Below are 12,743 nucleotides of genomic sequence, written 5' to 3' on the forward strand. Positions count from 1 at the left end.
TCCTATAATTGGCTTCTTCCAATATGTATACGTTCTGGTTCCTGTCTGGCATCGTTTACTCAACATAATGTTTCTGAGATTTGTTCACGTTGTTCCATTTTATTGCTGAGTAGTGTTTCCTTACATAAGATCACCACGGTTTGTTTATACATTCTCCCATTGCTGGATATTTGAACTGTTTTCAGTCTCTGGTTACTATGAATAAGACAACTAAGTTCAAGTCTTTTGCGGACATATTTTCATATGAGCGGAATTGCTGGGTTATAAGTTAAATATATGTTTAATTTTTCTATTATTTAAAAAAATGTACATATGTAAAATTAACTTTCATTTTATTTTTTGGTGTAAAAGTCTACAAGTGTTAATGCATATATAGATGTGTAAGCACCACAACATTCAAGATACAGAATTTTTCTATAACTCCAAAACACTCCTTTGTGATGCCATTTGTAGTCAAACACTTATCATGCCTCTAACCTCTGGCAATTGCCAATGTGTTTTCTATCCTCATGGTTTTGCCTTTTCCAGAATGTCATATCAATTGAATGATAGAGTATATAACCTTGTAGAACTGGCTTCTTTCACTTAGCATACTGCCTTTGCATTTCATCTATGCTGTTGCATGAATCTATATTTTTCCTTTTTATCACTGAATAATATTCCATTGTATGGACGTGCCATAGTTATTTCTCCATTTACCTATTAAAGGACATTTGGATTGTTTCCAGCTTGGGGGTTGTAGCAATTTGATATGGTTATGGCCTGGTATCTGTTAGCTCCTACCCCAAATAAATACACTTATAAAAACCAACCAATTTCTGGTATGTTGCATCAGCACCCCTTTGGCTGACTAATACAGGACTATTATTAATAAAGCTACTATAAACTTATATTTGGGTTCAGATTTTGGTGTGAACATATGTTTTTGGTTCTTTAGTGTAAAAACCTAGGTGAGGGATTGCTGGGTCATAAGATAAGCATATGTTTAATGTTAAAAGAAGCTAACAGACTGTTTTCTAGAGTGTGTGCAATATTTTGCATTCCCTGCATCAATGTATGAGAGCTCTAATTACTTGCCATTCTCCTCATCATTTGGTATTTTAATTTTTAAGGCATTCAAATATGTTATAAAGGCATCTCATTATGTTTTTATTTTGTAATTCCACAATGACTAATTATGTTAAACATCTTCTCATTGTTTGTTTTTTCATATGTATATCTTCATTGGTGAAGTGTTTGCTCACTTTGTTGCCCATTTATTTTATTGGTTTGTTTTCTCACAGTTGAGCTTGAGTGATCTTTCTGTATTCTGGATAGAAATCCTTTTTCAGATATGTGTTTCACAAATACTTCTACACATTATAGCTTGCCTTTTCATTCTCTTATAAGTATCTTTCACTGAGTAATATATCCATTTTTTCTTTTATGGTTCATGCTTAAGAACTCTTTTCCTAAGGAAAGCCACAAAAATCATTAAACAATGTTTTTTTCCCTACTTATTACCCATTGTGATTTATATCTTTGCTCCATTTTGAATTAATTTTTGCATAAAGTGTGATGTTTAGTTAGAGTATAATTTGTTGAAAAGAAAATCCTTACTCTCTGGAAATGCTCTTATATCTTTGTGCAAGATCCATTGGCCATTTTTGTGTGGGTCTAGTACTTGACAATTTATTCATTTCCATTCATCACTGGTCTGAAACTTCATCATAAAAATACTGTCTTGATTTAGCTTTATAGTATAGTAAATCTAAGAATGGGACAGTGTTGGTCCTCCAACTTGATTATTTTTCAGATTGTTTTTGAATATTTATTTCCTTGCCTTTTTCATACCAATTTTAAAATTAACATGTCTTTTTATGCAATGAGATCTACTGAGATTTTGATTGCAATTACATTAAATATATAGAAAAATTTGAGGAACATTGACATCTGAACTATATGGAGCCTTCCAATCCATGAATATGGTATGTTTTTACATTTATTTAGGTCTTTATTAATTTTTTTCTTTTGTGTCTCATATTTTTAGCACATGACATCTGTAAATAATTGTTTGATTTATACCTAAATATTTCTTTTTTTAGCTATTGAAAATGGGAATTATTTTTTGTACAATTTTTATTTCCAATTGGGTACTAGCAATATATAGAAATATGATTGTTTTATGTTGATGGTGTATGCTTCTGCAAATTTATTAAACTTAATTTGTTCTAGGAGAAATTAGTAGACTCCTTGGGATTTCTACATGGGCAATAACTAATGTTTTTATGAATTGGAGTAGCTTTATCTCTTCTTTTCTAATATGTATACAATTTAAAATTTTATTTTTCCTTACTTTATTGTTCTATGAAAGACTTCTAATACAATTATTGAACAAAAGTGATGAGCATGGATATTCTAGCTTTGTGCCCAATTTTTGGGCAAAATCATTCAGTCTTTGTCATTATGTATGCTGTTAGCTTTTGTGTGTTTTCTTTAGCTTTGTTATTGGTTTTATATTTCCTTTATTAGGTTAAGGGAGTTTACTTCTATTCCTAGTTTGCTGAGAGATTTTTATCATAAATGGATTTTAAATTTACTCAAATATTTTTCCTTTACTCATTGACATAATCAGGTAGTATTTCCTTTATTAATCTAATATGATGGAGTACACCAATTGATTTTTAAAAATTTTTAAATTTTTATTATTATTATTTTTTCTCATTTAACCAACCTGGCATTTCTGGGATAAACCCACATGGTCATTTTACATACTGCTGAACTTGATTTGTTATTATTTTGTTGATAACTTTTGAGTTGATATTCATAAGGAATGTTGGGCTGTACTTATCTTCCTTGTACTGTCTTGTTTTGTTTTGGGGATAAAGCTGGTGATATATAATGAATTGGGGTGATCCATCCTCTTCTCTTTTCTTGCAGAGATTGTATAGAATTGCTATCATTTCTTCTTTAAATGTTAGAATTCAATAGTGAAAACATTTGCTTGAGAGACAATTCTCTCACATGTTTCTGCACATTTTGTGATACCTTCTGTTCTGACTATTTTGTTGAGAATGTTGTATAGTGAACAAATATGGAACATAAAGATAGTATTCCCCACTGGGGCAAAGAGTAGAATCATTTACTGCTCAAGATAATGTAGTAATGACTCCCGCTGGGGCAAAGATTGGGCAATTTTGGTAACTGCTCTCTTATAAAATGGGGAATTTCCTAAAATCAGGAGTTTTCATCTGTGACACAAATACAGTGTGTACACACCTTCCATGTGGGCTTAGCTCTTCATGAGACCTAGGGGTAAAGGAAAAACTATGTGAACATGAAGCTTGTGCTTCCTACTGTGCCGAAAGCAATAAACTACTTTGTCTCTGAGTGTGGGATCTTTTGTCTTCTGGCATCATTGAGGAATATGGCAAGGAAACTTACTATCTTGCTGAAAGGGCAAAATCTTAGACTCATCACAGTTCTTCACAGTGGACATGAATTTTCTGTTATGGAAGCTTTCTGGCCACAAATTCAATGTCTTTGCTATATATGGAACTATTCAGGCTATCTTTTTCTTCTTAGGTAAGTTTTGATAATTTGTGGCTTTAAAGGAATTTTTCCATCTCCTATAAAATTTTGAAATTATATGCATAGAATTGTCTATAATATTACCTTATTATTCTTTTAATAGTAAAATAAATAAATAATAAATAAAAAGAATAGCTTAGATTGTTGATTTGATAACTTTTTTGTTTTCTAATATAAACATTTAAGGCCTTTTTTATTCTTGGTAAACACTGTTTTGGATATGTATTTTCTTTTACTTCCATGCAAATAAGTTATAATTACCTTGAGACATAAGTGTGTTGAATATTTAATCATTTGGAAAATTTTCAGTTATGTTTCTGTTGTTGATTTCTAGTTTAATTCCATATATTCAGAAAACAAACCTTGTATCACTTGAATTCTTTCACATTTTTAATGGTTTGTTTTATGTCTTGGGTTAAAAATATTCTTAGTGAATATTCAAAGTTAATTGAAAAAATCTGTGGCCTGTTGTTAATTTTTGCAATATTCAATAAATGTCAATTATATCTAGTTAGTTGATGGTGTTTTTCAGTTATTTTATGTTCTTGCTAACTTCTTTTCTCCTTGCTTTACTAATTACTTAAGTCTCCAACTCTACTTGTGGAGCTGTCCTTTTTTTCTTTCAGTTCTATTCTTATGTATTTTAGGATTTTATTGTTAGGCGCATCCACATTTAAGACTGTTAAGTTCTTGATGATTGACCCTTTGATTGTTATGTAATGTTTCCATCAATCCCTGGTAATTTTGTTTGATCTGAAGTCAGAAAAAGTAGCTACTCCAGCTTTATTTGATTATTGTTTTAATGGTTTATCTTAATCTATCTCCTTATATTTAAGATGAGTTTCCTGTAAATAGCATGTAATGGCATCTTTTTTTTTTAACCCATTCTGAACATGTCTATCTTCTAACTGATGTTTGTAGACTATTTACATCAAAAATAATATTGATATGCCTTTATTTTGGTCTACATTTTAATGATTTGGGTTCTGTTTGTCTCTTTTATTTTTGTTGTTGTTGTTCTATTCTTTCCCTTTTTCTATTTTTTTTTTTGTTATTTGAAATTATATTTTGTATCCATTTAAATTTATTTATTGGAGTTTTGACATTATATCTTTTTATTTTTTTATGTGGCTGCTCTAGGGATTACTATATACATCTCTAACTTTTCACAGTATGCTTTGAATCAATATTTTACCAATTCAAGTGGAGTGCAGAAATTGTACTCTTACACATATCCCTCTGTCCTCTGCTTTCTGTTGTAATCATCATATATGTTAAATGTAGATGTATTGAAACTGTATAAGGCAATGTTATAATTTTTGCTTCCAACTATCAGACATATTTTAAAGAATGTAAGAGGAGATAGTCTATTATGTTTTTCCAGATATTTACTATTTCTATTGCTTTTCATTCATTCCTGAAATATTCAGTTTTCCTCTTATAGTATTTTCCCTTTGTCTGAAGAACTTCCTTTAACATTTCTTTTAGTTCATATCTGCTGGTGATATATTCTCTTCAATAATTTTAATTGAGAATGGCTTTATTTAGCCTTCATTCCTGAAAAATATTTTCACTGGGCATGGAATTTTTGTTGACAATTTTTTCTTTCCCTCCCTCTCCCTCACCCTGCTGTTTTTGCTGTGTCCATTAGCTGTGTGATCCTCTGTATATATTTATCTTTTTGTCTTCTCTTCTTGTCTTTCTCCTTTCAGATTCACCTGGTTTGATCCTGGGGACTCTGGATATGGAGAGAAGTTCCCTGTCAATTGTGCCACCTTTAGTTCCTGGTCTCTGCTGCACTTCACCTTGACTCTTCCCTTCATCTCTCTTTTGTTGCATCATCATCTTGCTGTGTGACTTACATGCACAGGCACTGGCTCACTACATGGGCCCTTGGCTTGCCGAGCAGGTACTCAGCTTGCCATGCAGGCACTGGTTTGCTGTGCAGACCCAGAATCACCATGTGGGCACTTGTTTGGGCACTCAGCTCACCACACGGGTACTCATGTGGGCCTTTGGCTTGTTGCATAGTCATGTCACTTCCCATGTGGGCACCCACATGGACACTTGGCTCGCCATGTGGGCACTCAGCTCACCATGCAGGCACTTGGCTTGCCACATGGGCACTGGTTCACTGTGCAGGCATGCTTCCTCTTCTTCTTTTTCACCAGCATTCCCCAGGGATTGAACCTGGGTCCTTCCATATGGTAGGTGGAGGCCCTATCACTTCAGCACATCTGCTTCCCTTGGCTATTATTTTGTGTCAACTCTTGACAAATGTTGTTCTACTCTCTCTGGCCTTCATGTTTTTTTCATGAGAAATCCACAGTCATTCAAATTATTTTTCTCATACATGTAATATGTTGCTTTTTTCTGTTTTTCTTTCTAGGTTTCTTCTTTGTAAGTTTTTAAACTGTGTTATTATCATGTGTCTGAACATAGATTTCTTTGAGTTTATTTTCTTTGGGTTTTCTAAACTTCTCAAATCTGGAAGCCTAAATCTTTCACAAATTTGGGAAGTTTTGGCCATTATTCATGAAATATATTCTCTACAAAATACTTTCTCATCTCCCTCTCTGACTCCAATGACATGAATGTTAGATAATTTGCTATTGTACCACAGGTCCTGAAACTCTGTTCAATTTTTAAAAAATGTTTTTTCTTTATGTTGGCCAGAGTGGATAATTTCTCTGTTTCTAACTTCAAGTTAACTGACACTTTGCTCTATGTCTGTATTCTGCTACTGTGCTAATTCAGTGAACCTTTTACTTTGGTTTTAGGTCTGTAAGTACCATTTGATTCTTTTTTATATTTTCATTTTTGTTTTTTTTTTTTGATGAGAAATTCTGTCTTCCCATTTATTTAAGAAGTGTTCATGATTACTTCTTGGAGCACGGTTTTAATAGCTGCTTTAAAGTCCTTTGTCTGATAATTCTAATACCTGTGTCATCTTAAGGTTGGCATTTGTTGATTGTCTTCAGTGTTACTATTTTTCTGCATGCTCCTGAACTTTGCATTTCAGGTAATTTTGGGTTGTATCCAGAACATTTTGTATATTATGCTCTGAGTCTTGTTTTAATCCTATAGAGATTTTGTGAGGAAAGGAATAACCAGGTAATAATTTGGTAATTTTTGAACCAAGTTGTTCATGTACTTTCTTTTTAAGGAAAAATCTGTGTGTCTAAATTATTTATTTATAAAATTATCTTAGTGCTTCATTTTACTTCCAGTTATCAAAATTGAATAGAGCTGAAAGATGGTGCCTGAATAAGTTGTTCCAAGAGTCAGCTCATCCTACAGGGCAATTAGTAATCTAAATGGAGCTGCTATTGAAAGCAACTGTTTAGGGAACACAGGAAACTGAAAGAGTATCCTGAAACATCTTTGAAAGAATGGAAGAGGATACTACCCATCTGCAGTGAATATTTGTGAGAACACTCATGCTATGGAGCCAGTGCCCATTCTCCGCTGGCAGCACAAGCCACCTTAGCTATTCCATGGCTGGAGTGGGAAGCTCCATTTCCCAAAAATGGAGGAAGAAGAGACAGGTGAACACCAACTTCAGTTACTGATTAGTAAATTTGGCTGGCTAAAGAATAATCCCAAGAACAGCTAAAGTTTGAACCTATCCAGGTTGGAAAAAGGCTGACAGTCACCATTCTAACCCTGTCCCTGGCATGATGGGAAGCAGGGCTGTTTGAAAATCAAAGTGATGGTAGCACCAGCTTCTTCCTATCCAGATCATACTGCAGCCTTAGCTTAGATTCCAGTCCCACCTTTGGCAGGAAAGAAGCTGGGGGGATCTGTGTCAGCCTCTCTGGGCAACTGCAGGCACTTTTGGTTGGCACAGACTGAATAGTCAGACACCTGATGTTCCATCCCTGTACCCCATTTGGATAGAAGAGGGACTATATTTCCTCAGCCTCTCTGGGGAACTGCTGGCACTTTCAGCCTGCACAAACTGGATACTCAGTCACTTGTACCTCCCTCCCTGTCCCCCAATAGGATAAGAGGGGAACTGTGTTTCTTCAGCCTCTCCAGACACCTTCAGGCACTTTCAGCCCACACAGACTGGGTACTCAGATACCTGTAGCTCCCCTCCCCCCTTCCCCCAATAGGATAGGTGAGCTGTGTTTCCTCAGCCTCTCTGGGCAACTGCAGGCACTTTTGGCTCACACAAACTGATTTATTGAGCATCTTAGATTCCATCTCCACCCCTGCCCCCCATAGGATAGGAGGGGGGCTGGATTTTCCTCAGGCTCTATAGGTAACTGCAGGTACTTTTGGCCCACACAGACTGAATAGTTGGACACCTGTAGCTTCACCCCCTCCCAAGTAGGATAGGAGGGGAGCTGTGGTTCTATAGCCTTTCCAGGCAGTGACAGGCACTTTTGGCATGCACAGACTGGACTGTTGGGTACCAGTGGACCAAATGACACAGACTGGAGGAATGGAAAATATGAACTATTTATATACTGCCTGCAAGAGACTCATCTTAGACCTAAGGATACCAATTGTTTGAAAGTTAAAGGCTTGAAAAAGATATTCCACACGTGCAGTAACTGAGAAAAAACTTGAGTAGCTATACTCATATCAAATGAAATAGATTTTTAAAGCAAAACTATTACAGACAAGGAAGAACATTATATATTAATAAAAGGGACAATTCACCAGGAAGAAATAACAATCATAAATGTAGAATTAACTGATCAGGATGCCCCAAATTAAATGAGGCAAACACTAGCAAACCTGAAGGGAGAAACAGCAGTCTCTAAAATAATAATTGGAACTTCAATACACCTCTTCCATCATTGGATAGAACCTCTGGGCAGAGGACAAATAAAGAAACAGAAAGCTTGAATAATATGATAAATGGACGAAACCTAATTGACATATAAAGAATTGACATATAAACAACACAGTACCCCTAAACAGCAGGATATACGCTGTTCTCAAGTGCTCATGGATCTTTCTACAGGATAGACCATATGTTGGGTCACAAAGTGGATACCAATAAATTCAACAAGATCAAAATTCTACAAAGTACTTTCTCTGATCATAATGGAAGATGGAAAAAGGGAAATTGACAAATGCATGGAGATTAAAAAACACACTCTTAAGTAATCAATGGTTCAAAGAAGAAATTGTGAGAGAAAACAATAAATATCCCAATGTGAATAAAAATGAGAATACAACATATCAGAACCTATGGGATGCAATAAAGGCTGAGAGGGAAATTTATGGCCCTCAATGCTTTCGTTAAAAAAGAAGAAAAAGCTAAAAGGAATGACCTAACCACACAGCTGGGAGAATTAGAAAAAGAATAGCAAACTATTCCTAAAGCAAGTAGAAGGCAAGAAACAGCCAACATCAGAGCAGAAATAAATGAAATTGAGATAAAAAACAGAGAGTATTAACAAAATCACAGGTTGGATATTTGAGAAGATTAACAAAATGGACAAACCCTTAGCCTGAATGACAAAGAAAAAATGAGAGAAGATGCAAATAAATAAAATGAAAAATGAAAACAGGACTTTACTACTGATTCCACAGAAATAAAAGGATACTGTGAACAACTGTATGCCAACAAATCTGATAACATAGATGAAATGGAAAAATTCCTAGGAATGTACGGACAGTGTACATTAGCCCTAGAAGAAATAGAAGACCTCAACAAATCAATCACAAGTAAAGAGATTGAAATAGTAATCAAACAACTCCCCAAAATGAAAAGTCCATGACCAGATGGTTTCATAGGTGAGTTCTACCAAGCATTCAAAGATTTAATACCAGTCTTACCTAAGCGCTCCCAAAAAATTGAACAAGGAGTGCTACCAAATATTCTATGAAGCCAATATCACCTTAATACCAAAGCCAGATAAATATATTACAAAAAAAGAGAATTACAGATCTACTTCCATATTGAATATGGATGCAAAAATCCTCAACAAAATACTTGCTAATCAAATCCATGAACACATTAACAGAATTATTTATTATGATCAAGTAGGTTTTATACCAGGCATGCAAGGGTAGTTCAACACATGGAAATCAATCAGTGTAATATGCCACATTAATAAATCAAAGAAGAAAAATCACATGATCTTACTGATTGATGCAGAAAAGGCATTTGATACAAGTACTACAAAATAGGAATTGAAGGAAACTTTCTTAATATGATAAAGGTCATATATGAAAAACCCACAGCTAAAATTGTACTCAGTGGTAAAAGGTTGAAAGCTTTTAACTGAGCTCAGGAACAATACAAGGATTCTTACTGTTACCATTATTGTTCAGTACTTTGTTGGAAGTTCTATCTAGAGCAATCAGGCAAGAAAAAGAAATAAAAGGCATCCAAATTGGAAAGGAAGAGGTAAAACTTTTGCATTTTGCAGATGAAATTATCTTATACTTAGGAAGTTCCAAAAAATCTACAACAAAGCTACTAGAGCTAGTAAATAATTTCAGAAAGTGTCAGGATACAAGGTCAATAAGCAAAAATCAGTGATGTTTCTATATACTAGTAATGTGCAACCTGAAGTGGAAGTAAGGAAAAATTTCCATTTATAATAGCAATTAAAATTATCAAATATTTAAGAATAAACCTAAACAAGGATGTAAAGCACCTGTATTCAAGGATGTAAAGTACCTGCATTGCTAAGAGAAATTAAAAAAAGACTTTAATAAGTAGAAGAACATTCCATGCTCACGGATTGGAAGAATAAATTTCATTAAGATGTCAATCCTACCCAAATTGATAAAAATTCCTTCAGCATTTTTTAAACAAATGGAAAACATAATTACCAAATTTATTTGGAAAGGTAAAGGGCCCTGAATAGCCAGAAACACTTTAAAAAGGAAAGGCAAAATGAGAGGACTCTCACTTCTGGACTTTAAATCATATTACCTAGCTACAGTGGTTAAAACAGCATGATATTGGAATAAAGATAGACATAGAGACCAATGGACCTGAATTGATGGTTCAGAAACAGGCCCTCACATCTATTGTCAAGTGATTTTTGACAAGCCTGTCAAACCCACCCAGCTGGGGCAAAGCAGTCTATTCAACAAATGGTGCTGGGAGAACTGGATAGCCATATCCGAAGGAAAGAAAGAGGACCCTTATACACAAATTAACTCAAAATGGATCAAAGACCCAAATATAAAAGCTAGAGTCATAAGGCTTTTAGAAGAAAATGTAGGAAAACACCTCCATGACCTGATTTGTAGGTGGTACATTCTTAAATCTTGCCCCGAAAGTATGAGCAATGAAAGAAAGCATGGATAAATGGGACTTCCTCAAACACTTTTGTGATTCAAAGGACTTTTTTAAGAAGGTGGAACAGGCAGGAAGCAGATGTGGCTAAAGCTGATAAATACCTGCTTCACACATGGGAGGTCCCTGATTCAGTTCCTGATACCTCCTAAAAACAAAAATAAAACAAGTAACAAGCAAACAAATGAATAAAACAACTCAGGGGAGCTGAGTGACTCAGTGGTTGAGTGCTGGCTTCCCACATCCAAGGTCCTGGATTCAATCCCAGCCTAAAAATGATTTATATAGACATTTCTCCAAAGAGGAAATACAAACAGCCAAAAAACACAATGAAAAAATGTTTCCTATCACGAGGTATTAGGGAAATCCAAATGAAAACAAAAATGAGACATCATCTCATACCACAAAGAATGTCCATTATTAAAAAAAAAAAAACAACAGAAAACATTAAGTGCTGGAGAGAATGTAGACAAATAGGAACACTCCTTCACTGTTGGTGGGAGCGTGAAACGGTGTAGCCCCTGTGGAAGACAGTTTGATGGTTCCTCAGGAAGCTAAATCTAGAACTGCCATATGATTCAACAATTCCTCTACTAAGAATATATCCAGAAGAACTGAAAACTGACACAAACCAACAGTTGCACACTGATGTTCATAGTGGTATTATTCACAATTGCCAAAAGATGGAAAAAAGCCCAGGTGTCCATCAATCAGTGAATGGATAAACAAAATGTGGTGTATCTATACGATGGAATACCATGCAGTAGTAAGAAGAAATGAAATTGGGACACACGATAACATGGATGAATCTTGAAGACTTTGTGTTAAATTAAATAAGCCAGTCACGAAAGGACAGATATTGTCTCACTAATTTGAACTAAATATGAAAATAAATGCATGGAGTTAAAAGATAGAGTATAGGTTATTAGGTGATAAGAGGAGGGCTATTAAGGAGTACTGATTTTTAATGTATGTAGAAGTTATAATTAGCTTAAATGTAAAAGTGTAGAAATGGATAGAATTGATGGTAACACATTATTGTGAGTAGCAGCTGGTTTATAAATGTGGCTGAATAGGGTAGTTTAGGCATGTAAATGTCAATTGAAAGAAAGCTAAAGAATAATTTAAGGACTGAATAATACCATAACCCAGAGGTGGATGAAAATTGTGGTTAGTAATACAAATGCAAGAATGCCCTTCTGTGAATGAGAACGGATGTACATTACTATTGCAAGGTGTTGGGTATGTGCGGAAACATGGGAAAAATACAATTAATGTAATCTATGGGCTATAGTTAACAGCAATACTGTAATATTCTTGTATCAATGCCAAAGATGTACTGTGTTAATAATAGGGTATGGAAAAAATATGCCAAATGTATGCTATGGAACACAGTTAGTAGCAATAGTCTGATTATATTATCTCATAATCTGTAACAAATCTGTAACACACAATGGTGTGGTGTGTTGGTGAAGGAATGTTGTATGGGAATTCTACAAATATGCATGATTGTTTTCTAAGTTCACACCTTCTGTTACAAAAATAAATTTTCAAAAATTGAATAGAGGGAAGTAGATGTAGCTCAACTGATAGAGTGTCCACCTACCATATGGAGGATCCAGGGTTTGATACCCAGGGCTTCCTGACCCATGTGGTGAGCTGGCCCACACACAGTGGTGTCGTGCGCAAGGAGTGCCATGCCACACAGGGGTGTCCCCTGCACAGGGGAGCCCCATGCACAAAGAGCGCACTCCACAAGGAGAGCCGCCCTGCACAAAAAAAGTGCAGCCTGCCTAGGAGTGACGCCACACACATGGAGAGCTGATGCAGCAAGAGATGCAACAAAAAAAGAGACATGGTTTCCTGTTACTGTGTGACAAGAATGTAGGTGGACACA

Source organism: Dasypus novemcinctus, chromosome 7, assembly GCF_030445035.2.
Source record: "Dasypus novemcinctus isolate mDasNov1 chromosome 7, mDasNov1.1.hap2, whole genome shotgun sequence".
Classification (NCBI taxonomy): Eukaryota; Metazoa; Chordata; class Mammalia; order Cingulata; family Dasypodidae; genus Dasypus; species Dasypus novemcinctus.